Genomic DNA, 23,856 nt, shown 5'->3' with positions numbered 1-23,856 from the left:
AGGTAAGCTTGCAGTAGTTCTGCAGAGCAAAGGCTGAGGGAAAGGCCAAATTACAGTAGACTATGCACTGAGTTTCTTTTCATTATTTTCCCTTTTCTCAGTTTGTGCCACAAATTTACCACTTTGTGACACAATGTTGGTTATTATTTTTCCTTTTTTTCCCTTGCCTGTTAAATTTAATAGAAAAATCCAATTATTATGTAAATAGAGCCTCGCTATAATTGTCACAAACAAGTTAGCATAACAATGAAAAGCAACAACTTTCTGAAGTCAAAGAAAGTGCTGATTTATGACTGTCTCTGAGGTGTGATTGATATAGAATGTTCTGAAGGAACATTTTCGACATTTCTTCTCTCCTTCGTTGTACAGCCTGCTTCCTCAGATCATCCTAGCTGAGGCATGTTTGCAAAGGCAAGTTGCTTTGGAAGAGGGAACTTTCCACAAATTCATTTTCTTTTCTTTAAAGAAGGGGGGAAAAAACACAAAAAGCCTACAAGAGCCATTATTTAAACAGCCTCCTTTTTAAAATGTTTCCGGCAGATGTTTATGTAGAGAATGTGCTGGAACTCCTTCACTAAGACACAGAAGTGACATTTCTTGAGGGTTTTAGTTGAAGAATTTGTCTTTCACATCATGTCTTTAAACATCTGCAAAAGGCAACAGAATCTTTATTATCCTGCTAACTTGAAAAAAGGCGCAATGCAAAGTCCTGAATCCTTAAAAAATGGTATTTAATGGGACTGACAGATGAGAAATATCTAGCTCTAATGTTTTCCTTCAGTAGAAATTCACCTCTTGACCTTATGACTCCAGAGTACGGCTGCTGCCTTCTAAAAACGAACATTTGCTCCCATTCAGATGTGCTTTCTATGGTTTCATTGCTTTTGTTTTGTTTTGTTTTTGTTTTTTTTTCACATTGCTCAGTTATCTGCTTTAGGGGAGGTATCATCCTCAGGATAAAAGAAAAATAAAATTGTAAATACTGCCAAGCACACTTGTGCTAGGTCTGTTTATGCCACTTGTGCTTCCAAGCCCTCTCTTAATCTCCTCAGTTGGATATTTTTCTTCTTCCTCACAAAAAATCAAAGCTGCCTTCTTTTTCTGCCTTTTCTTTTAAATAGATTTTGAAGGAGTGGTATAATTCAGCTTTCATATTCCTTTGCTTGAGTTTGGTTATTTGCTTCTGTGCAGAAAATATGGACTGGGACCAGTACTACCTTCTACCTCACTACCACCCTTCTACCTCACAAAGTAATCTTTTTAAGGCATATTCCATCTATCTTTTGGTTTTCTGGTTTGTCTCAGGTTCTTAGTGGGGGGGCAAATTTTGGTTGTGTTTTTTTTTCACTCTCCACTGTATTGTATTTCGGTTGTTGAACCTTTTTCCTCCTCCTTCTTCTTTTTCTCTTTCTTTTTTTTCTTTTTTTCTTCCCTCAAGGGTTTTCTCTGGGAAAAGTTTTCTGGGCTTCCGTCCAGCCAGTGTCACAATTCACAGCTGTACTGTTTGATTCAAGTGCTTCAAGCTGCCAGTGAGGTAGAGCCAAATGAGATTAAGGGCTTTTTTATTAAAGCAAGCACCCGCATGTGCTGGTATGGTTAAGGCTACGTCAGGCATTCCAGTGTGAACCCCGATTTCTGGAGACCTTTAGTTCTCAAACATAAAATATTTATGCCAGGCTGAAACCTGACCTAGATGTACTCATCTGGGAGGAGCTGTAACTCTTTGGAAAGAAACGGTTTGGTTTTTATTAAGTTACAGCTCCAAGAAAGGAAAATGTACTGATTTCAGGATAAGCAGTTTAAAAAGAGCAGAGAGAGAGAGCGCTGCATATGTTAAAAAACAGCAACAAGCATAAACGAAATGAAATATTTGAAATGAATTCACAGTGAATTTAAGGGAAGGCACGCTTTAAGTAGCAAAAGATTTATCTCTTAGCCCCCTTTCCTGGCACACGATGGATTTGAACCCTCTGTGCTGGTCAAACCCTGGTGCTCCCAGCACGGCCTGGACCATTGCCAGCAGTGCACCATCACCTGCAGCACTTCTGCTGCTCGTCCCTGGCTGCCTGGCTCTGCCAACTGCACCCCAAATGGCACCTCTGAGGCAGCCACGCTGCCCAGCAGTTTAAATTTATTTTTTTTCTTTCTGTTGGGATAAACCAGGCACCGATACAAACTGGTGATGCGAAACAAAATACCACCCTGGTTCTTTGGAGCTCTGAACCCAGTTTCCAGAGAGAAATGCATTTTTAACTCACTTTCCTTTCAAAAAATATCCAAATTAAAGCAGGTTTTTTTTTTTTTTCTGATTCTTATCTTTTTTGTCAACATTGGTGAAGATGAATGAATTGATATTTTAAACATAAACATACACATGTGCTGAAGCCACAAAAGTCTATGGAAAACACAATCAGCCATAGTAGTGCTGATCAAAAATGTTCAAAAAAGAAGAAAATGAGAAGCTTTACAGAAAAACCCCAAATCACCACTATAAACTTTTTTTTTTTTTTTTCCCATAACTTTGGGCCAACTATAAAGTGGATCAGAAGGTTTTGAAAGTTATTGACATTTCAAATTTTGAAATTCTCAGACAGAGGTAGCCTTTTTCAATATTAGGTCACCTTTTCTTTTTCCTTTTTGTCCAGCTGTGTTACTAAGCATCACATATGCCTTGATAAAGCCTCTGCACGCACACTGACAGAGACAACCCTTCATCCTTTCAAGAGAGAGGTGCTTTTATATAAACATGTCTAGGATGGCACTGTGGTTGGCAGTAAAAGCTTTAATTCTCTGCCCAGGACCTGAGAGACAGTTACAGCTCTGTGCTCTCACTCGAGGGGCCAGCTCAGGAGAGGGGTGTACCGGGGTTCAGGTGTAAGGAGTAACTTCAGCAGAGAAAATATAAGCAAAATCAATTCTTGAGAATTACTTCTTATGAGTTGGGCCATTTTAGTTTTCAAAAACCTTTTGACATTGTCACTGTCTGGGGGAAAAAAAAAAAAAAGGCATTCAGGGTGATTTTTATTTAAAGTTGATCTCTTTAATTTCATTTAGAGGCTTGGTAGCTTCCCAAACTATTTAATTTTGTTTAATGATAGCTCATGTAACCCTGCAGGTGCTATTCCAGCCTTAGCTTACCTGACACAGCGTGACAGCACTGTATTAAACACCACCCTGCCCAGGGACTTTATGCTTTGTCTCTGTTTGTGTCGTAGCTGAAACTGTGAATACTGTATGCAAATACTGTCGGTCTATGTGTCATTGTCCTACTATTTTTAAGGAAGGAATTTAGGAGAAGGAAGGAGGGGAGAATAGAGCTGAAACTAGTAAGTCTGACTCTTTTGCATAATTGTAATGTGATGCAGTTGTTCTGCAAGTCCTCTCGGTCAAACATATTTTAGCCATTTCCTGTATTTTTCACTTGTAACCTAATGGTATCAAGATACAGATACCCACATCCTAATCTCTGCTGCTCATGTAATCTTAACAGTGACTTGAGACTTAAATGCTGAGACTGTTTAAGTCTACAAGACTCTGAAATCAAAGGCAGCAACATTAATATTCTGTGCAAATGTGAAGAAGCCATGAAAGCTTTGTTTGTTGCTAAAGAAACCAACTAAATCAAACAAGCTGAAGAAAACAAAGAAATGTATAATTGTTTTAATTAAAACTGCCACTTAATCCAGCAAAACTGCAGCACAGTTGCACTCTCCAAATGTTTCTTGCTTAGACTTGCATACTCAAAAACTATTCTTAATAATTTAAATAAAACATTGCCAGGCATTTCCCACCACCCTTTGACACAAAAGCTCCTAAACAAATTGCAAGAAACCCATGCAAAATTTTGTGATGTTTACTTCAGATTTTATCCAAGAGGAATTTATGGAACTCACCATTCAACTCCAAAAGCAAGTTATCTCAAATGAAATATAATGCTTCTTAAATCTTCAAAGAACATCGTGGTATTTAGCCATAAAACTCACTGTGACTTTAGAAATTCAAAAACAGTACCAATGCCAGAATCAGACTGCCCTATACGGTTATTGTAAGTCTTCAGGGCCGGCCACAAGAATGCTCTTTTGAGTCTGGGCACTCCGTGCATTCGGTGTCTGGTTAGTTAGAGCAGTCTAGCAATCACTTTGCCCTTCACTAGCTGCTAAGCCCCTTCATCTCTTCCCACCCCCGTGGTTATTTTGGCACCTCAAAATAAGTCAGATGTAGAAGGGACCTTGGTAGTAGTACCTCCGCTTCTGGAACCAGTCCAAGTCTCTGCTTCTAAATGTAAAATGTGAGTGATACAAATACATCTCAATTTCAACTGGAGAAGGTCTGCCCGTTCTACTGACTTGTGTCACATGAGGTTCCTGTATCTCTTGTGATCTTCCAATTCTCATAAAGCTTTTAGACATGTAGCTTCAGCTTAACTTTGAATTCTCTTGTCCTCCTCAGTTATATATCAGCTCCCTCTGCAAAATTTGGACCAAAATCTCTGTTAGTATATGAATCCAGCAAGTTGTCACTGTGTGGCAAAGAAGCAGTTGTCAAATCTGAACCCACATTTACTTCTTCATCTCAAATAATCCATTCAACTACTGTGGTATGGTTTTAGTCTGTCTTTTACCTTTTCTTAGCACTCTGGGGACTCCCTCAGTCTTTACCCTTACTTGGATTTGTGCAAGTGTATGTTGGGGCCCACTCTTTGTATATATTCATTTTTTATGTCATTTCAAAGGCCTTCTTTTTTCAAGATTCCTAAACATTAGCACTTTTAAGCTTCTTGGAGGAGCTATTAAAAATATCCTACAGGAAGCCATAATTTATCAATGAAAGACTCAAAATTTTTTTCTAAATAGATATGTTTTGTTGAACTCTTTCGAGGTCATAAAGGAGCTTATAGAAACAACTCTCTCTCTTTTTTTTTCCCCTTCAGTTCTTCTTGCTTTTCCCGTGACAGGATAACTGAATTAATCTGACGTCTATTTTTACTAGAACCTGATCACCACCTGTTGGAGTGAAGAAACAGAGGACTGTCTGAAAGTAATGCCTTTGGCAACACATATACCGTGCTCAGATTGTCTCACATCTTCAGCTTAACATATAAAAGACTCTTTCAAGCATTGTCTGAGAATGGTGAAAACCTCATTATGAGCTCAAAACTGTTTGGGATTTCAATGTTGACAATGAAAATATTATTTATGGAATTGCTGAATACAGAGATAATGTCTAAAATCAACAGCCTACTTGACAAAATAATAGACCAAGGGAAAAGGAGCAATATAATTAGACCATTCTTCATTTATAATGGCCTTTTCCTTCTATGTATATATTGAAAGAGAGGCAAAAAACTGTGAGATGTAATTGTTTCTGTCATCTTCCAACCTGTTTTCAGAACACACATGGGTTTCCTTCTTCTGGTGTACATTTTGGTAGTATTCAAAAGGTGTGATGTATCAGACAATGCTGAAGATGTGGTCAAAGGATTATTTCTTCTCAACAACCACTAAGTCCATGTAATGAAAGTTGTGAAGCACTACTAGAGAAGGAAGGAAAAAGTATGTAGAGATCAATAAATTCCCATGCTCTTCTACAAGACAGGCTAGTTCCTCTCATCAGTTGTTTAGGCTCTGTACTGCTAACAGAGATATTTATGGTAAATACAGCTTTCTCTGACTAAAACCATGAGATAAATGCAAAGACTATACAGTGTTTAGTAGGGTGATGTGTGTTGGAGGGGAAGAAAGGTTATACAGTTTCCTAACTCTCCACTTCGTTACATGCTTTTATTCCACTAAAATGAGTAATCATATCAGAATACAGCTATCAAAACACGATGTGAAATAAGGCCCTTTATATGATCCTCTCTGCCTGTCTGTCCTTTTATATGGCACCTCCCAACATAGTGTCTGAGTGCAAAGTTCTTCACCCTCATCTGATTTAAAACTTTAAATGGACGCTGTGAAGACCTATCGTCCATAGTAAACTGCTCAAGATGAATCAGCTGTTCAGATTATCCTCACAGAAATGATAATGGGGTTCTGTGTTCACAGCTGAGTTATTTAAACTGTCTGATTTGGTCCACAGCTTCCTTGGACATTAATAGGTTGACTGCTATGTCGCTGAACTTAGTGCATGAAAGGTCAGCCTTTGAAACGCTAAATAAGGTAAGTGCAAGCTGAAGCATGTTCCAGGCGATACCGTGTACTCTAAATGCACTTGAAACCCCTAAGAATCACTGCTGCTCCTTAGCATTTTTCCATATCTGATTTCAAAGTGGTAGATCCTTGGATCAATACTTTGATTTTGATCTCTCATCCACCAGGAGATTCAGGGGGTTGCTCACATGTTATAAACATGTGCTCTTCCTGATGCATCTTGAGAAAATCTTATTGAAAACTTCTTAGAAGACAGCTGTTTTTTTTATCAGCAAATGTTGACTTCGATGAATTTGAAAGATTTCTCAGGATGACAGCAATTTTCTTGAAATTGTTGAGAAGCAGCATAATAAGTTGGGGACACTTTTCTTCAGTAAAGGTGGAATGTTTCATTTGACTTTTGTTTGATAATATTGTAAATTATAACATACTATTTTGCATGATTTGAAGTCTTAAAAAAACAAACATTATCAAAATGAAATGTTTTCATAGCAAAAACATTTCAATTAAGGTAACATTGATGGTCTCTACATTGGGGCAATTTCCTTTTTTTTTTTTTTTCCGGCACACTTTGTCATTTAGATTTTTCCTTTTGTTCAAAAGAAAAACAAATTTGGAAATGCTGATATTTCCTACAGAACCAGCAAGCAACTGTCCTCCTCAGCAGCTCATGAGAATGAATGGAAAAGTAACAGCAATAGCAGCTCGCTTTTCTTTCCTCGAGACCTCTCTTTGATGCAGAAGTGTGGGGTGAAGGGAAGGGAGGGGGATAAGAGTTTGGTTTATCATCTATAAATAGAGACAGTCCTTCACACTCACTTTCTTGAGTATTCTGAGAGCACTAGGGCCAGGAAGAACAAAATAAATCTACAAAATATTGGGAAAGTTCTGTACATTTCAGGAATGTTCCAAACTAAGAATTGGCTCTGGCAGTTCAGATTTAGACCCACAGTCTTTTGAAAGGCACCATCAATTATTTTCTCAGGTTTAATTCTGCCCTGAGTTTACCAGATGGAAAGCTTGTTGTGCAATAAGTGTAAATGTTTGTAGAATATTAATCGTTGTACATGACTAGCTCACCATCCACCAAAAGCATTACTACTTGTTTTCTATTTAAATGGTTGTATGGATGCTGCAAACTCCTTCTGTAATACTGGTAAATACTAGCTGAAGTCAGCAGCTTGGTTCAGGTTCAGGATTTTAGATTGGGAGTTAGAAGCAGGAAAAACTTGGCATTTTTAGCAAAGGTGGGTTGTCATCACATTTTGACCTGAAATGGAATAAAACTCTGCCCATTGCCAAGAGACCTAATAGCAAAGCTGTCAACATTACTCAAGAATATTTTTAGAAGAATTGTATTATAAGGAGTTTACTATATTGGATTTCTTCTTTCTTTTTTTTTTTTCCTCCTTAGTTGAAGAGGATATAGAAAATACATCACATATGGTAAAGTGTGCATCCTACAGTGGCGTTTGTGTTAAAGGACCACTTTGTGGGAGGTAAGAAAATCACCTTCACTTTTTTGGTGATGCTTAAAAACAGTCCAATCTTATGTAAAGAAATAGAATAATAAAAATCTCATCCTCTAAACCAAAAAGCAAGTGATACCCAAGCTAGCCATCTGAAAATCAACAATCAAAACTTTATTCCAAAACATGGATTTGGTTATTAATTGACTGATTTCCTACCAATACGAGCATACTTCCAGGCTGGTGGGCTTGATAAGAGGTGCTTGAAAACCCAAACTGAACAAGCATGTGAAATATTTAAGGCCACATTTTTATATTTATTAGAAACAGCCTAAATAATTAAACCAGTTGATTCACTAGTGGCTTTCAGGCTCATGCCCAGAGTGAAAGGTCATGACCTGACATACCATGGCCCCACTTGGTACCGATGATTGACAGGAAAAGGAAATAAGTTGATATCTTTCACGTGGGAATCACAGCTTGTAGCAACTATGAGCAAGTGGGCTATTTGGACTTTGTGGGAAAAGTTAATTGTGTTATTATTCAAAATCTTCGTTCCCAAAGTTGGTTCAATGGTGATTTATTTACTTTTGTGATAAAACAGCTGTGTACTGTAATAAAATACAGGTCGCTTGCTGATGTTTAATGCTCAAAAGTGGGAATATGTTTGGTTTCTTTTACTTTGAACTTACATTCATGCTAGGCAGAAGGGATGACTTTGAATTGTTAGGAATTTTCTGTTAGTATATTGGAAATAATTAATGTTCTCATCATACTATATATTCTTCAGTGCTTAGTTATGGAGAATGAGGAAGGCACCATACACTGAAATATGAGCGCCTCTCCACCATATGCTTTCATTATTTCTTTATAATGATAAAAAGGGGCTGCATTCAGTGCCAGACAATGTCATGGCCCCGGAGATTTAAGTGGCCTGCAGAAAAAAGGAGAAAAAAGCATTTATGATATGAATGAGGATTTGAAATGGCTTTTTAAAAAAAGGCCTAAGATCCACTTTCACCCTAAATTCTGAAATCACTTGAAAGATGTCTAGATGCAAGAGAGTTTGAAGAATAGCAACTTTCCACCAGGCTCTGTTTTATATGCAGTATCACTGCCATCTTGACCATGCTTTGTTACAAGGTCACATAATTGTACCGAGCAATAGGGCACAGCCTAACTTCACATATTGTCTGATTTGTTCTAGCAATGAACCCTGTCATCTTTATCCAGAGTGCATATTCTTTACCCCAGTTATTTACAAGTTACCTATGTGATGCACTTTTTGTTTATCCCTCTGAGCAGTATCCATATGCCAGGTATTCCATACCTTTTTGCACAAGTGCCGTTCACTGAAAGTTCCTGCAATGTTGCCATGTTCTTTAATGATATATTGGCTGTTAAATAACAAAAGTCCTATTAAAGGTCCCATTAAAGTCAAAAGAACTTTTACCCCAGAACAGGTCATCATGGGGAAGGACTGCACATTTCAGCTTTGTGTGGCACAGTAGTTCGGCTGATGTAGCGGTCAGTTCTGGCATCTTCCTCAGACTACCTCCAGTGTGATTTCTTTTCATAGTCCTTCCTCGTATCTTATCCCCAATACGGAGCAAAGCGTCTCTGCTCAGGAAGCTGTGGAAACTCAACCACTCTCCATAAACTTGTAGCACAGATTAGATCTCTCTAATCTGTGAGGAGATTTTAAAGCCTTAAAATAATCTGATTCTAGTACCAATAGACACCAGTTATACAGTAAACCAAGATAAACGCTTCACACAGAATACCAGATTATGGTATTTCTGTTGCATTTTTCTGATGTCATTTATTCATATTGAGCGATATTTCTTGATATTTTACAAAGAATACAGGCTACAGACCCTGCCACAGGAGTACCAGTCTATGATAATTAAAAAACGTGCTTCTGGTTGAGAAGGAGAAATGAAATCAAGAAAAATGGATATGGGTCCCTAACGCATTCAAAACTGAAGACCTTCCTGGAAAACTACCAATTGATTTCCTCCAAAGGCTTCAGCAGAAGGGAGAGCTACTCAGAGTACCAACGTTTTTCCAGCAAAAGAAGGTATGTACATCCTGTACCTGTTTATCTTGAAAGGAAAAGGCCCTGATTAACCCAAATTCAGGCCCTTTATAGAATTTATACAACTTACAAAAGTGAGATATGAACTGGAGACTAAAACCATCACCAGAGCTGTCAGTGAATTACCAGCTGCACTTATGTAGAAACTTGTCCCCTAGGAATAGTTAGAGACTACATCTGACTTTGCGTAGCCCATGAAAGTGCTTAACAGTAATGATGACTTTGGTTCATCTGGTGAATCATGACTTTGGCTAGATTCAGCCTGAACATCAAGAGGCAAAAGGCTGTACATCCCCTGCCAGTTCTCTGATCTTTCCTTCCCTCTCCACCTCCCCACCTCCAGGCTTTCTGTTTCAGCAGCTCCCTAAAGAGAGCACCATGACTGTGAATCTAGAATTGAAGAAACCCACAACTCTTCACAAGAGAACAGCTATTCTTAGCTTTGTTTTCCTTCAGTTTTTCTTTCTTTTTCTCCTTTTTTAAAGGAAACAGAAAGCCTGCCAAAATTTGGACTCTTTGATGTGCTTTGGAAAGAAAAACAATGCTATCTATCCAAGCTCTCTGAAAGGAACAAAAACATGTCATTTTAAGGCATGAATCACTTGAGAAGAACACTCAATGTATTTCACAATTAGAGATGGTCAAGGATTTTTAAATATTTTGCTGGGAAAAAAAATCGATTAAGAAATTTTCAGACTTTACTTGAGAAAACTTTCTGAGTTGTGTGGTAGGGGAAAGGCAGAATGAAATAGGAGGAAGAAACTGATATTAGCTGTAGAATATTCAATAACCTAATAACAGCTCTAGGAGATTTCCCTAGACCTCATTCAAGCTTTTTTCTACCTGATATAAACTGAGTATGTGAACCTGCCTCATCCATTTTACTCATCCCACTTTGGGATGAGTAAAAGAATTAGATCATGAAAGCAGTATCTGTTCTGTTTTGTCTGTCTGTTGGTTCAGCTTCTAGTGGAGACCTTCTGCTTTATAAAACTCTTCAGCTGTAAATGAGACACTGATTTCATTGTCTCATAGTTAGGACATTTGTTTGAGATGGAAGTGTCCCAGCTTGGAATCTTTGGCCTGTAAATGAAGGGAAACTTTTAAGCTGCAATTTTAGAAGTCATATCTGAGTAATTAAACTTCTGTTTGCCCTCTCTTTTAAAGGTTTCTCTTCCATCACCCCAGCAAATGTTGAAAGAGATCTTTTATGCAATGAGAGTTTTTGACATTTTTATTAAGCACAGGAGCTTAATGCAGACATTCTCTTTACAATGTGATTAAACTGATGTAGAGAAGTAGTTGTATTATTTACTTTTTTTTTTTTTAATTGAAGACTTTTACAGATCTCCTTTTTGTCTTTCTGACAAGGCCTGTTACATTATTTACACTATCTGCCCTCCCTTTGCGTTGCAGTCACTGTATGGGAAATGCTTGTGCTTGTACATCTTATCATTAAAGAGGTATTTCCAGTCCAGCATTTCAAAGAAAAAATGAGTAGAAGTTAGGTGTTGGCTGCAAATGACAGTGATCCTTTCTTGAAGTTGATATGGAGATGTTTGTTCTGTCATCGTCTATGCTGTGCATACTCCGTGGATTAAGATGGTTTATTTTGAAAGATCGCTCCCTACCTCAAATTCAGACTGCTTACTATTAGAAAGATAAAAAACTGACTTTCAGAAGAAAAGCATTCTGTGTTTCTTGAAGGTTTCTTCATTTGAAGAAAAGGCATTTCTTCATTTGAAGAAAAATTGAGGCTTCTATAATCTCTGGTCACCTTTTGAAAATCCAGGCCAGGATTTCAGACTTTGAGGATAGCAAGCAAATGCCTTAAATTGGAGGTTTCAATTAGAGAATATTAAATTCTCTTCTGTAAAAGGAGAAGTTTACGGAGAAATGGGAATAACCAGGTGGGAGTAATTGGTTTTGGAAGAGTTTTATGTGGGAGCTCTGCCCAGCACTTTCTTTTATTATGCCTGTTTTCCTTCCACCACTTAGGAAAACTCATATTCATGCACACACTTACACTTCACTGGGATTCCCTTACTTGGAGACTGTCAGCGTGGGCTTATTATACAAGCCCTTTGTTTTATCCTGTACAATACAGTTCACTATACGCAATTTGGCCTCTTAACCTGCTGTGAAATATTTCAAGGGCTTGTTGCTGGAAGACGCATCTCTCTTTGCTATGATTTGTGCAGCCGTGGCTGCATTTTCATGACGGCTTATAATGATTCGTGGTGGGTTGCAATACAATGAACTCATGCCGCAGAACAGCACACTGAAAAAGATCTTTCAAATTATTGTTCCGGTGCAAAAGGTGCCCAATCACCTTCCACCTGCGGATTAGTTGGTTGCTATAGGAACACACTGTAGCTTTTCAGTGCTGCGCTACTGTAGTGCCCAGATTACTGACTCTGACAAACACAATGGGGGAAAAGAATCACGGGTTATTAGTGCTGCTGCTGATGTGATGTTATAAACCTGGGGTTGCATAGAGCGGATGAATAGAGCAAGAGCCTTGAAACACGAAGGACAGGAGGAGGAGAGAGAGCAGAGTGAAGTGGAGCTAAAGTCATCACTACGGAAATGTTGTCTTTGATCTTATTTTCCACTCTGAATAGGTATTTTCGTAATATAATGCCAAATGCAAGCAATGCTATAACTGACGGCAGAGCCACCGGTCATGTCGTTATGTTAGTAGGGGGCTACCCCTCCTCCCTTCTCTTCTCTTCCAGCGAGTACTGAAATCTGAACCTTTTCATTCCTGCAGGATTAACTCTGACCAAGGTCAGAGCAACTAGTCACCAATATTCTTCATGGGAGAGTCGGGCCTCCTGCATCCCCGGGAAATATCACCTGAAATAGCCACCTACACGCAGGAGTTTAACGGGGAATTTTGCAGTGTCAGACATGCATGGTGAGTAGCTGAGATCAGATCTCTGTCTACTTTGGTGGCCATAACTGAGACTCAGGAGTTTATGCTGCTGAGCACTCTCCTGCAGAGTGAGCTACCTACGTGCTTCATGGGGAAGAAATGACTGCTTGCAGTTCTGATTTGTAGATGGTCTAAGTTTCCCAGAAACAGCTTTGTTACCACTTGCGCTTGGGCAGGGTGAGGCAAAGGAGTGAAATATATCCTCATCACTTGTGTGCATTGAGCAAAACAAGCTGTGTTTAGTCACAAGTTCACCAGATGCTACTCTGGGGGTTATTGCTGTTATATTACATTACTGCGATATATTAGACAAGGTGCAGTGATTCATTCCCTTTCCTCATTGCTTTAGGAGGCTCCTTTTCTCTCCCAGTGGAAGCACAGCTGACCCTGCTGCTCATGACCCTTGAGACCAATGTAGGCTCCTTGTCGGTGCATGTAGGCCTCTCTGAAGCACAGTCAGGAAGACCAGCCAAATAACAGCACCAAACATTACAGAAAGACCTGGCTTGCATTAATCTCTGTGAACAGAGATGCCTATGCTTAAGTGGCTCTACTTTCTGACTGGCCAGCTGATTTGTAACTTAATTTTTTTCAACCCTGACTGCCTCCTCCCTCCTTCTGTGCTCTTACCCCACTTGTTTCACCTGCGCGTTGGGCCCTTCTCGGCCTCTCAGTAGGACCTGTGACCCTCCGAGCTTGGAAGTGGCACTCCTTGAGCACTTGTTTGCAAAATGAGAACCAAAGAACAGAGATTGTGCTATACTTTTAGAGCCTGAGAACTATAAAAATACCACAGAGAGGTATTGTTTTCCCCCACTTCTGCTACCCTGTAGGCTGAAACCCTTAGTCGAGTGAATTATGTGCTGACTGACATCTAACTCATACTGGATTGAAGCCACATATGCATGCAGGGCATAGGTGCTGCTGTTGGTCAGCTGGACTGCCCCTGGGACCATCTGGCACCCCTTTTGGCCTCTCTGTCTCCACCATTATGTCCACTGACCAGCTGCTTTTGCTCATTGCCATTGACACAGCTTCCCAAGCCACAATTTCCCCTTGCTTCCAGAGAAGACAAAGAAATACTACAGCCTTTCACCCTCTCCCAGTGGTCTTCAGCTTCTGGCGCCCCGAGGCCCCTGCCATGCTTTGCAGATTGCCTTCTGCTCTTCACCACTGTTCTCACAGTAGCTGGGACACTGACTTTAGCTTCCTTACTGCCACAAGTTCTCCTGGCCACAAGCCCAAAATAATCTATTCTGCTTCCACAAATTAATGAAACCATAAGCAATACAAGGAATGACAAAACTTATTTAAGTTTTGCCTGAGGCATCTAAGAGAGTGATGAAACAGGTTGGTCTGAACATGCTTGGATCAGAACTTTACCACAGGTGTTACTGTAATTTCAGGCTACTTGAAAACTGCAAATTGGACCCTCAGTCCCTTAGATTATAGTTTTCATTTCATGATTCTTTGGAGGAAAATGAATTTCCTGATCTGAGTTCCTGTCTGCAAATTTACAGGGACAGGACAGACTCTGCCTGTGTAGTTTTAAATGTCTTTAAATGGGGGGCTTAAAATGGAAACGGAGATGGACACCTAACCAGAGAAGTATGACAATGTAACTCTGATAAAATAATGGGAAAATCTTCCATTACCATAGTCATGTGTATGTATGACCTTAGTGATGCCCAGGACTGCCTTGGGAGCAATAGTGCAACACTCCCATTATGCCTTATTTTTTTATCAACAATGTTCTCCTTCACTTTGACGTCAGTTTCAAGATTGCTTGCTGTGATGTGCTGCACCTTTCATATTTTCTTTCTAGTCATAATATTGCTTCAGTCGTAACCTCAGCACTTTGAGGAATAATTGTCCCTGACAAGGGGGTGAATCACTGGCAGAGAGTTGATAAGCATTACATACAGATGACAGAAGTCAGGACATATCGGATTACTGCTGTGAATATAATAAAAGAGAGCCTAAACACTTTGGCAGCTCAAAGACAAGCCATTTCATAACTCTCTAGTGGGGCTATTATCTTCCATTTACTGCCACTGATAACCAGGTTGCAACTGTCTCTCTAGGATCTAGTTACAATTCACTTAACACTTAGAGGACCAGACATATTGGAGGACACTCAGATGAGAATAATTTCTTAAAGATCATTTATTTTTAAATTTTTATCTCCCTCGCTCCCCTCTTTATAGTGTGATAAGAACCTAAATCAGGAAGCTTTGAACTTCCTTTGGGAAAGGAGAGTTCATGGTCATCTTCCCTTTAATCTTTTACTCCTGATTTTCTTTTGAAGCCAGTCATTCATATCCAGCTGAATAAGTGACAAGACGGTTCCCACCTCTTTTACTCTTGTAACACATTCACCTAGACCTAAGAGCTTGTTCTAATAGTAACCCCATTAGGTTTACTTGGAGGTATTATGTTTTTATTTTTGTAGCCAGGGTGGAGCACCTGAGCTTACAAATTAGAGGATGCTGGTGTGTATCTGTAGCAGATAGTTTGCAGCAAGGCCAATTACAATCAACATTGATAGAATCTGGATACAGATAGCATTTATATGCATTGTGTGAGACTTTGTTTCTAAAGCTTAGTGCCTAAGGTGAGTGTAACACATCAGGCTCTTAGTAAAGTTCTCTCTTTTAGGCTAAAGACAGAAAAAGAACTATTTTGCTATGGCAGAAATCTGGCAGATGACCAGCGAGTCTCCTTACTATCCAGCACACCACTGAGAAATTTATCAAGATGAGCTCTGGGATGAAACCATCCCTGTGTGAAGTGAAATTCTATATTCTGCATATTTTTTCTGCTGAAGCAATACCATGAGCAGCAAATGTGAGCTCTGCTCAGCTTTCAACATATGAGGTGTTCTTAGATGCAAGACAAAAGTTGTTTCACTATTTCTCAGGCTGAAGATATGTATGCACATCTGTAGACGGGAGCTTTATTTTGTAAGTTTGGCTACATAAATACATAGTTGGATTCTAGTCTGCCAGAGCACCCCCCGCAAGCCCTGAGTGAAGAATATCTTTGCCAAAGACGGATCAAGAGAATGGGAGGGGTTTTGAGACTAAGTGCTATTGGCAACTCAGAGAGGCTTCACATGTTTAAATGCATTCCTAGACCCTAGGCACAAATGTTCCACTTACATTACCATTGCTGGGAGCTCTGCAAAGAAGCCTCATTACAAGTGTTTGAACAGCCAGATTTGGTGAACTAGGAACTAAAATATCCTTCTCTCTCCTGCTTATGCCTTTATCCCCCACTGCAAACTTTATGTCTTTATGTCTTTTATAGCTGGCCAAAACTAGGCCCTAACTGTTTTACATAAACCAACACATCTATTTGGAGAGAAATTGAACCACTTTTTCTAAAATGACAAATAATAAGTGATGCTTATAATTCCCTTTTCAGTAAGATTTGCATCCCTCCTTGATTATTCATGGCACTTGAGCCATGAATAAGCCATCTTCTGCTACATGGAACCAATAAAGGACAATGGCAATTAAGGAGGGAGGAAAAAAGTTCAGTCATTATTGAAGCAGGAATTCCACATGGCTTCTCTTCAGGACTTCTGGATCTTACCACTAAGTTTCTAGCAGACAAGGAAAGCCAACTTAATACCTTTCTGCCCTGCCTTATCCATCTGTAAAATAAGGGTGATCAATCTTACGTGCTCGGCAATTTTGTCACATGGTGAAACCAAGTAATATCTGTAAATTGCTTTAAGATGTTGAGATCAAGGGAATGATGGAAGTGCCAAGTGTTGTTGTTGTTATTGTATTAACAATGTTGGCTGTTTTCACTGTTCATATGGTAGCCTGGCTGGAATTGGGCAAGAAGCCCAATAATACCAGCAACCAACAAGAAACTAAAATAAAATGTTTTACTTAATGAGCGCCTCTGTTTAATCAGAAGCCTGTGTAATTATGTCACAGAGGGCTAAGGATCTAATGTTTTCCTAATATATTTGCTTTTAAAGGGACGATTAACCCTGCATATTTCAAGATGATAAGCTGCTTCTTTGTTCAGTTCCAGTTATTTTTTTCTGGATTCCCTGGTGGGTCCAGAGCGAACCTGAGAGTCAGAGGATTTTTCTTAATTGCACAATAGCTACCTTGTATGTCTGATGCTGGAGTATCTTCTAAAGATACAGGTTATTAGTCCTAGGCTGGACACGTTTGCAAGAGAATTCAAATGCTGAATTTATTCTATTTTCACTCCTCTGAGCCATGGCATACATTACAGTAAGCCCTTGGTATGCCTGCCTTAAAACAGCCAATATTCTCAGAAGGCAGTTTTGCCAGGAAGAAGGAATAAAGCTATACCTTACCTTGAATCAAAGAAAGCCTAAAGATTGTTCCCCATTTACTTCTAAAAAAATGTTTTTATGTGTATGTTTCTATATCTGTGTACATGTCCATCCAGTTACTACTTTTCAAATGCTTTGAAGAGAATACAGAGCAAAGAAGTTCTTTACCTCCTGGAGACAACTCTCTTAAGAGATATTAAAAATCACTCTATATTGAGATTCCAGGGAAGGTATTTATGCTGTAAAATAGGGAGCTGGTTGTCTGTGTCATATATGTGGAGTTGGACTTGATAATCCTTGTAGGTCCCTTCCAACTCATGATATTCTATGACTCTATATGACATTCTCTGGTACATCCCTCTATCAAGAGGTTGGATGAACTACATTATGTTCATACCTCACAGACATTTGATCCTTTCTGTTCTTAAAAATCTCCAGTGCAGAAGATCCCATGGGCCCACCAGGCAACTTACCCCAGCACTTGGCTATTAAGGACATTTTCTAATATCTAATCAGGCTCTTCCATGTCATGTTTTGTTTTGCCACCACAATGATGGAGGACACATTATTGCCTTCCTATTCCTCTAGCAGATAGCCCTATTTATGAACATTATGGGTTTATAGTGAGATGGCATTTACTACAGGGCTGTTGAAACTTAGACAACATATTTTGTGTTTGTGTTTAGGTGTGAGAATCATAAGAATGAGGTTCTGTTTTAATTAGTAAGGTGGTCCTACATATTCCTTCATTTCTGTAAATTGCTTTTAAAGGAAGAAAAAATGATCTCATATTGGAAGAAAGAAGATTTACTTCTTTTTACATCAGCTTTCAGCCACATGGGAATTGGTCAGGAAGGAAAGAGTTAATGATATGATTATCAGGTCAGCAACTTTGAAAGGCGCTTCTACTTTGAAAACCATTTTCTTAATTATTTTAAGTTAACACTTAAATGCATAGAAAAAAATCACATGTAATCTGAAACCCCAGACATGGGGACAGGACTGGATTGAGATAACATTAAAGATTTTATTGCTGTTACATTATAAATTATTTCTATTATGATGGCCCTATGGGTATTACATTCTGTCAGTTCGCTTTCACTGTTACATCACTTAATGTTATTAACACACTTTAGGGTATAACATTACAGTTTTATTATGGAAACCTTAAACACTTACATCCAAAGTACTGAATCAAGTTATTATCCTAGCTGACCAGATCTGGTCTATTATCATTTTATCACTCATAAAAATCTGTGATTCGATTTGATTTAACACTTGAGGAAAAATCATGGCTTATATATGCTTAAACCTACTTGCAATATTAATACAAAGCAACACATGGATGACTTCATTTTATTAAAGCTGAGGTAGCCCTGGGAACTGCATTTATGATCTTTATGCCACGTGAGAAATTTGATCTGACCTGTTGCCATTTGTGATTCACTAATAAAGTGATAAAGTTTTCTTATCAGCATATTAGCGAACTGTGAAGATTGTACCCTTCTTACTGCATTCATCGCAGACTCAGAAACCATACCTTGATCATGGAGTGCTAACTGAGGAAAAAGAGACCTCTGTCTTGGTATTTTGTCTACTGTGTAGACTGGAGAAATGTTGCACTTTGAAAGGTGATATGTGCTTTGTATGGCTTCACTGAGTTGTAATATATATTATATTTATGTATATGTATATATATATATATATATATAGGCCCTTGTTTCTGTTTGGAGGAGAAGGACAGTAACTGTAAGGCATTAATTGTAAACACTTATTTTTGCAAAACAACTCTAATGCCTTCTGTATAGGCCAGCAAAGCTCTTTAACACTTGCACAGTGTTTAGAGGCAGGAGAAGTTCATTGAAGACACTGATTAGCATTATGCAGGCAGCTGATTATTGGTTTTGGTTTGCTGGCTGAGTCCAAATCAGAATACGTTGCTGGGCACTGACTGCAATTTCATATCTTACTTAGGTTACCTGTTGTTGTTTCCTTTGAGAAGGCAGAAGACTGTATGTGAAATTTGAAGTGTCTTTTGGAAACGAAAAATCAAGATGCTTTGAATTTTGAAAATGTCAAAATGAAACATTTCATCTTTTTCACTTTGTGGGGGGGAGGGAGGAAGAAGAGACTATGATGGTGTGGGAAAGCAGTTTTGAGTGCCCTGCAGAGCTTCGAAGGCCTTTCCCAAGAATTCTGCTCCAGCAGCCCATTTCCTACTGAAGTCAGAGGAAGGAGTTTGCTCAGCCCCACATCCAGGAGTTCATCAGTGCGCTGACATTCCCGGGCAGTAGGGTGGACGCGTTGATCCAACCGGTCCCATTCTGGCATGCACACCTAATCTCCCTAGCAACAAAGATGACAGCTTGGTAACAGCAGCTGCTGCTTAATGGAAAGCATTAGAAAAATAGCTCAGTCTACGTCTACGTTCCCTCTCTTCATTTTCATATTTATCACAAAAAGTGTTCTAAGAAAGAAAAAAATCCAGAACTTTAAAAAGCTTGAGGTGTGAGGGTCAGACACACAGCTGTACATATAAAGAGATGAGCGGCAAAAGCTAGGAAAAATGTGAACGTGTAATTCTGACAGAAACTTTCCTTTTTAGCCCCAGCTATATTGATTGTGACTCACTTTAACAAGTGGACCTATGGACATGCTGTAGGAGTGACATGGAGGAGTGGCAACTATTCACTCTTGCATTAAATATTACAGAAGGCGAAATGTGGACTGTTAAGTTCCAAGTCCGCATTTCGGGGTTTTGTTCCTTGTAGTATATCCTTTTTCACATAGGGCTGGGCTCACTGGGAGGGGATTAGTCTCCTAACAAAAACCAATCACTGTCTATGGCACAATCTCCCCCTTTTTTTCTTTTTTAATGAAAGCAAACACCAAAAATTTTCTCCTCTGTTGCAGGCATTCTGAAAAGTCTAGTGAAGCCATAAGACAATTATATGGCAGCTTCCCCAGGTAAGAAACAAATCAGAGTAATGCTACATCACCACGTGAAATACACAAATTAGGTGGAGATGCATTAACTAGTATCATTCATCAGTCTACAGTGATACAATTTATTACATGATAATAATGGCCAGAGCTGTATAAGTAGTAAAGGTAAAATTACATCATAACTTGCATTAGCAGTATGAGATTATATCCTGATTAATGCACAATTAACTTGTCATGTGTACAATGCATGTGTTTGGAGGTGGACAGATGGGTTACACTATGTCTACATATGTAGCATTTATCACTTTTTTCTAACCCAAAATTGGATATAGGGCTACATCTACTAAAATACTTAGCCAACCCACCGGCTTAGTGCAGAGCCACCTAGAGTCTGTATCAGTGAGAATCCCTTGGAGATGAGAACATCTTTAAAACATGCAAGAATCCTCTTCCCCTCTACAGGCTGGGAACCTCATCCACGGCTCCATGCAGATATCTGTGTTGAAAGCAACAACCTTAAATGCTCTTCTGATGGCAGGCACAGACACCTGAACTGAGTTCAGAGTTCATATCACAGCTACATATCCCAAGGGAAAGCCCCCAAGAGCACTAAATGACCACAGATGAGGAATTTTTTGCTCCTTTTTAAATTCTGATTTATCAGGGAAAAATAATTAAGCTAGAGGGAGAGTTACCTGGGAAGCATTTTTACTTTTAATTGCAGTTATGAGTCAGGGTCCCTCAGCTTCACATGGACTCCTCTTTAGCTGCAAAACTGCCTCACTTGTCTGTGTGCTGACATTCAGCTAAAGAAAGGACCTCCAAGTTCTAATCTCTGTTCTGTCACAAACTCGGTCCCTGAGACCATCCTTGAGAACCTCATTTTAATTTCTCTTTCCAGGTTTCTCAGTCTGAAGTGTGGGGGAGAGATAATATGTTGTTATGCTAGCCTACCTCACACTGCATGTGATATTCAATTAGCTGTTTGAAGTTGTAAATTGTTGAGTGATGGTAGAGCATAACTTTTCAAAATAATTGGCATCGTATTTTTTGCACGCTTTTTAGTACTGAAATCTACCAGAAAGGGTTGTCTGACTTCGATCCTTACTGTGCTTTATTTTCATGTTTGATGGTTCTTCCCATTCCCAATACCAAATGATGGTCAATTTCCAGCACTTCCAATTTATAAGCAAGACCTCGTATAATAATAATAAAAAAAATCTAATCATTGTGTTGTCTTGGCATTTCTTTTCCAGCTGACAACACTGAGTACTTGCTGATTCGAATACCTTTTCAGATACAGGAAACTCAACATTTGAGAACATGAATAGTCCCTGTTTTGCAAATCTTTAGTGTTAAAGGGATAAAGGGAACCCTGTTACATTTGAATTCAACTGTTGGATTTTTTTTAAGTACTTCACATTTAATTCTGCTGAATAGAACATAGTACAGAAGATATACAGTTTAAAATCAGCATGGCTAAAAAACGTCCTGTTGTCAAATTAATATCTGGTAAACATCCTTGTATCAAGCAGTTCCAGGACAGATAGTCTATTTCATGTGTGACATTTTTGATTCTGTGATGATCGGGTAAGCTCATTTTAGATTATATTTCTCCACTCTAGAGTAGACATTTGACTCTGTCCTGTACAGGGAGTCTCTTTTTGTCATTAGGAAATCACTTTATTATGCTTTGATCTTCATCTTCATTATATCCTGAGAGATACAGTCAGCAGATGATGCTACAGAAAGCTAGCCAAGACTTCATTTACACAAACAAATATCAGAAGTGACATCAGAATTAGAGATTTAGGTTCTGATATAATAAAACCCACGTAAGTTATTACATTAGCATTAAGCCTGTATTTGAGTGCATGTTAAACCTTAGACTAGTGTAGGAGAGACAAGAATCTGGTCTGCTGTCTTGGAAATGTAACTAAGAACTCATGTATTATTAAAAATAAAATCATTCTCTATCTTTCTTCAGGAGTAGTTTGTGTGCCTGTTGAAGTACTTCAAGATGACAGACGAGAGACTTCCAATTGCACCAGCTGAAATAACTGACTTGTTCTTCACTTGCAAGAGTGAGTTTAAGATTCAATGATATAATAAAGCTTACATAGGCTGTAGGCAAAGGTAGGAGGAAACAGGTAATTTCCTTTGTTGGTTATCTCACTATTAAAAAGAATTGTCAAGTCTCAAAATGTAAGTAGTATAAACTTGGGACATGTTGAGAATTCAAGTAAAATACTTTGGGTTGAAGTAGTTAATTGGCAAGTCTGAAGCATTTCAGCAAATCAAAAAAATGTAATTGCATTTAAGCCAGACATCCACTTCAAAAAAAAAGAAGTTGAAAAATTCCCTAAATTAAAAACCTCCAATCATGCCATTCTTTAGAAAATGTTTTCATGAAAAAAAAAAAATCCAACATAATTGGCATTGCCAAATCCCCATTCTTCCTGAAAAAAAAAATAAAAATAAGTAAAGTTTTGTGCAGAACTTTGTCCAAGCACACACTTAATTTTAGCTGTTTTTCCAAATACATCACAGCTCACAGAGAACCAGCATAATCGCTGGTTCACACCTGTGCTACTTCCCAAATTACCCACTCCAGGGCTGGAGCCTTCCCAGTAGATAAGCAGGTAACATCTCAATACCTGGTTTGCCCTCTGCACGGTTGCCTACCAAATCAGTGAGGGGAAGGCATGCCGTACAGTGCCATGCTCCAGCTCCACTGTCTGTGAGGGTAAGATGCTTACTACTTAATTTTGCCTTTTGGAATTCCCTCTCAGTCCCAGTTATTGACGTCTGGGCAGGAAGACTGTGAGAGCTTAAGGGATCTGATGTCTATGACTGAGAGAGTTAATACGCTGCGTCAGAAAACTGCTAACAGGAGCCAGGTAGCAGCCTGCCTGTTAGCATTACAGAGCAAGAAACTGAAGAGTTTTGGGGTGCATCCTTCAAGCGCCAGGAGCTACTTTGCAATATTTTCAAGCTGAGAGCATACAAGGCAAATGCAAAGGATTACTCCCCCTCCCCTTCCAGTCCCCATCAGTCCCCAGCCCAGCCTGTAATTTGGCAAGATGAATGAAGTGTTTTCGGAGTGTCATCACTTCTGCCTCTGGCAGATTTGCTTCCCCAGTCTGCCTTTCGCCTTTTGGACCTGTCACTCAGCCCTTTGGCAGAGGGGAGGAGGGGGAGGGAGGAGGAAATCATCTCTTTGCTAATCACCTATCACAGGCAATGAAATCCCACAGGCTCCGTGCCAGCTAGGTACATTTCAAAGGGAAATGGAGGGGGGCAAAGTGTCACTCAAGGCAGATATTTATGAAAGATGACAGTTTGCAAATATCTCAATCTTGGACAAGGCTGCTCCAGTGACACAGAGGAGTGTTGCAAAATTGGAAGAGTCAGCAGCCAACATTTATTTCATCAGGACCTGTCCAATCTTCAGTGATCGCTTGACAGTCTGGGGATTGCTGGCACAAGCCAGCCTCTTTCTATTGGTTGCTTTCATTTAGTTTGCATGGATCAGTCTAAAGAGTTGTAATAAATATGTAAAGAAAGATAAAAGGAGTAGTTTTGCAGAGCTGCATCCTCAATGGGAGAATCAGCCCAAAGCTGTGCTACCCTTTTTAGCTATGCCAAATAGGAACAGTAGTAATTACATTTCTATTGATCGTTAGTGCGTGGGAACAATGAGATATAGGCCCTATCTCGCTCATGGAGGCCCCTTGCAACTTTTCTGCCCCTCCCACCGCCACCAGCAGCTGCAACAGCAGCGCCAGCTTCTGTGAGGGACTTTTCTCCTGTCCCCCAGCTATCCCTGTACATTAGAGACACCCTCCAGCACTGGGGGGCTGCAGCTAAAATTTGCCGTTTCCACAGGGGTCAATTAAATGTTTTTGAATCTTGTTTCCCTGCCGTTT

At 39.2% G+C, this 23,856-nt stretch overlaps 1 long non-coding RNA gene across 6 annotated transcripts in view; it reads left to right on the top strand.

Moving 5' to 3' along the window:
* LOC106036441 (uncharacterized) overlaps window positions 1-23,856 on the top strand; it is a 143,423-nt gene that overhangs the window by 17,597 nt on the left and 101,970 nt on the right. For 5 of the 6 annotated variants that reach the window (XR_007168172.2, XR_010834191.1, XR_010834194.1 and 2 more), the window contains exons 2-7: window positions 6,082-6,161; window positions 7,567-7,651; window positions 9,483-9,701; window positions 12,493-12,639; window positions 19,895-19,948; window positions 21,915-22,011. This is a non-coding gene — a long non-coding RNA (uncharacterized lncRNA). Of the gene's footprint in view, window positions 1-6,081; window positions 6,162-7,566; window positions 7,652-9,482; window positions 9,702-11,738; window positions 12,344-12,492; window positions 12,640-19,894; window positions 19,949-21,914; window positions 22,012-23,856 lie in introns of those variants that run through there. The other variant, XR_010834196.1, reaches the window with a different exon arrangement.

The sequence above is a fragment of the Anser cygnoides genome, chromosome 11 (genome assembly GCF_040182565.1).
Source record: "Anser cygnoides isolate HZ-2024a breed goose chromosome 11, Taihu_goose_T2T_genome, whole genome shotgun sequence".
NCBI lineage: Eukaryota > Metazoa > Chordata > Aves > Anseriformes > Anatidae > Anser > Anser cygnoides.
Note: the sequence above shows the minus strand (reverse complement) of the source record. Positions and strands in the feature narration are given on the sequence as shown.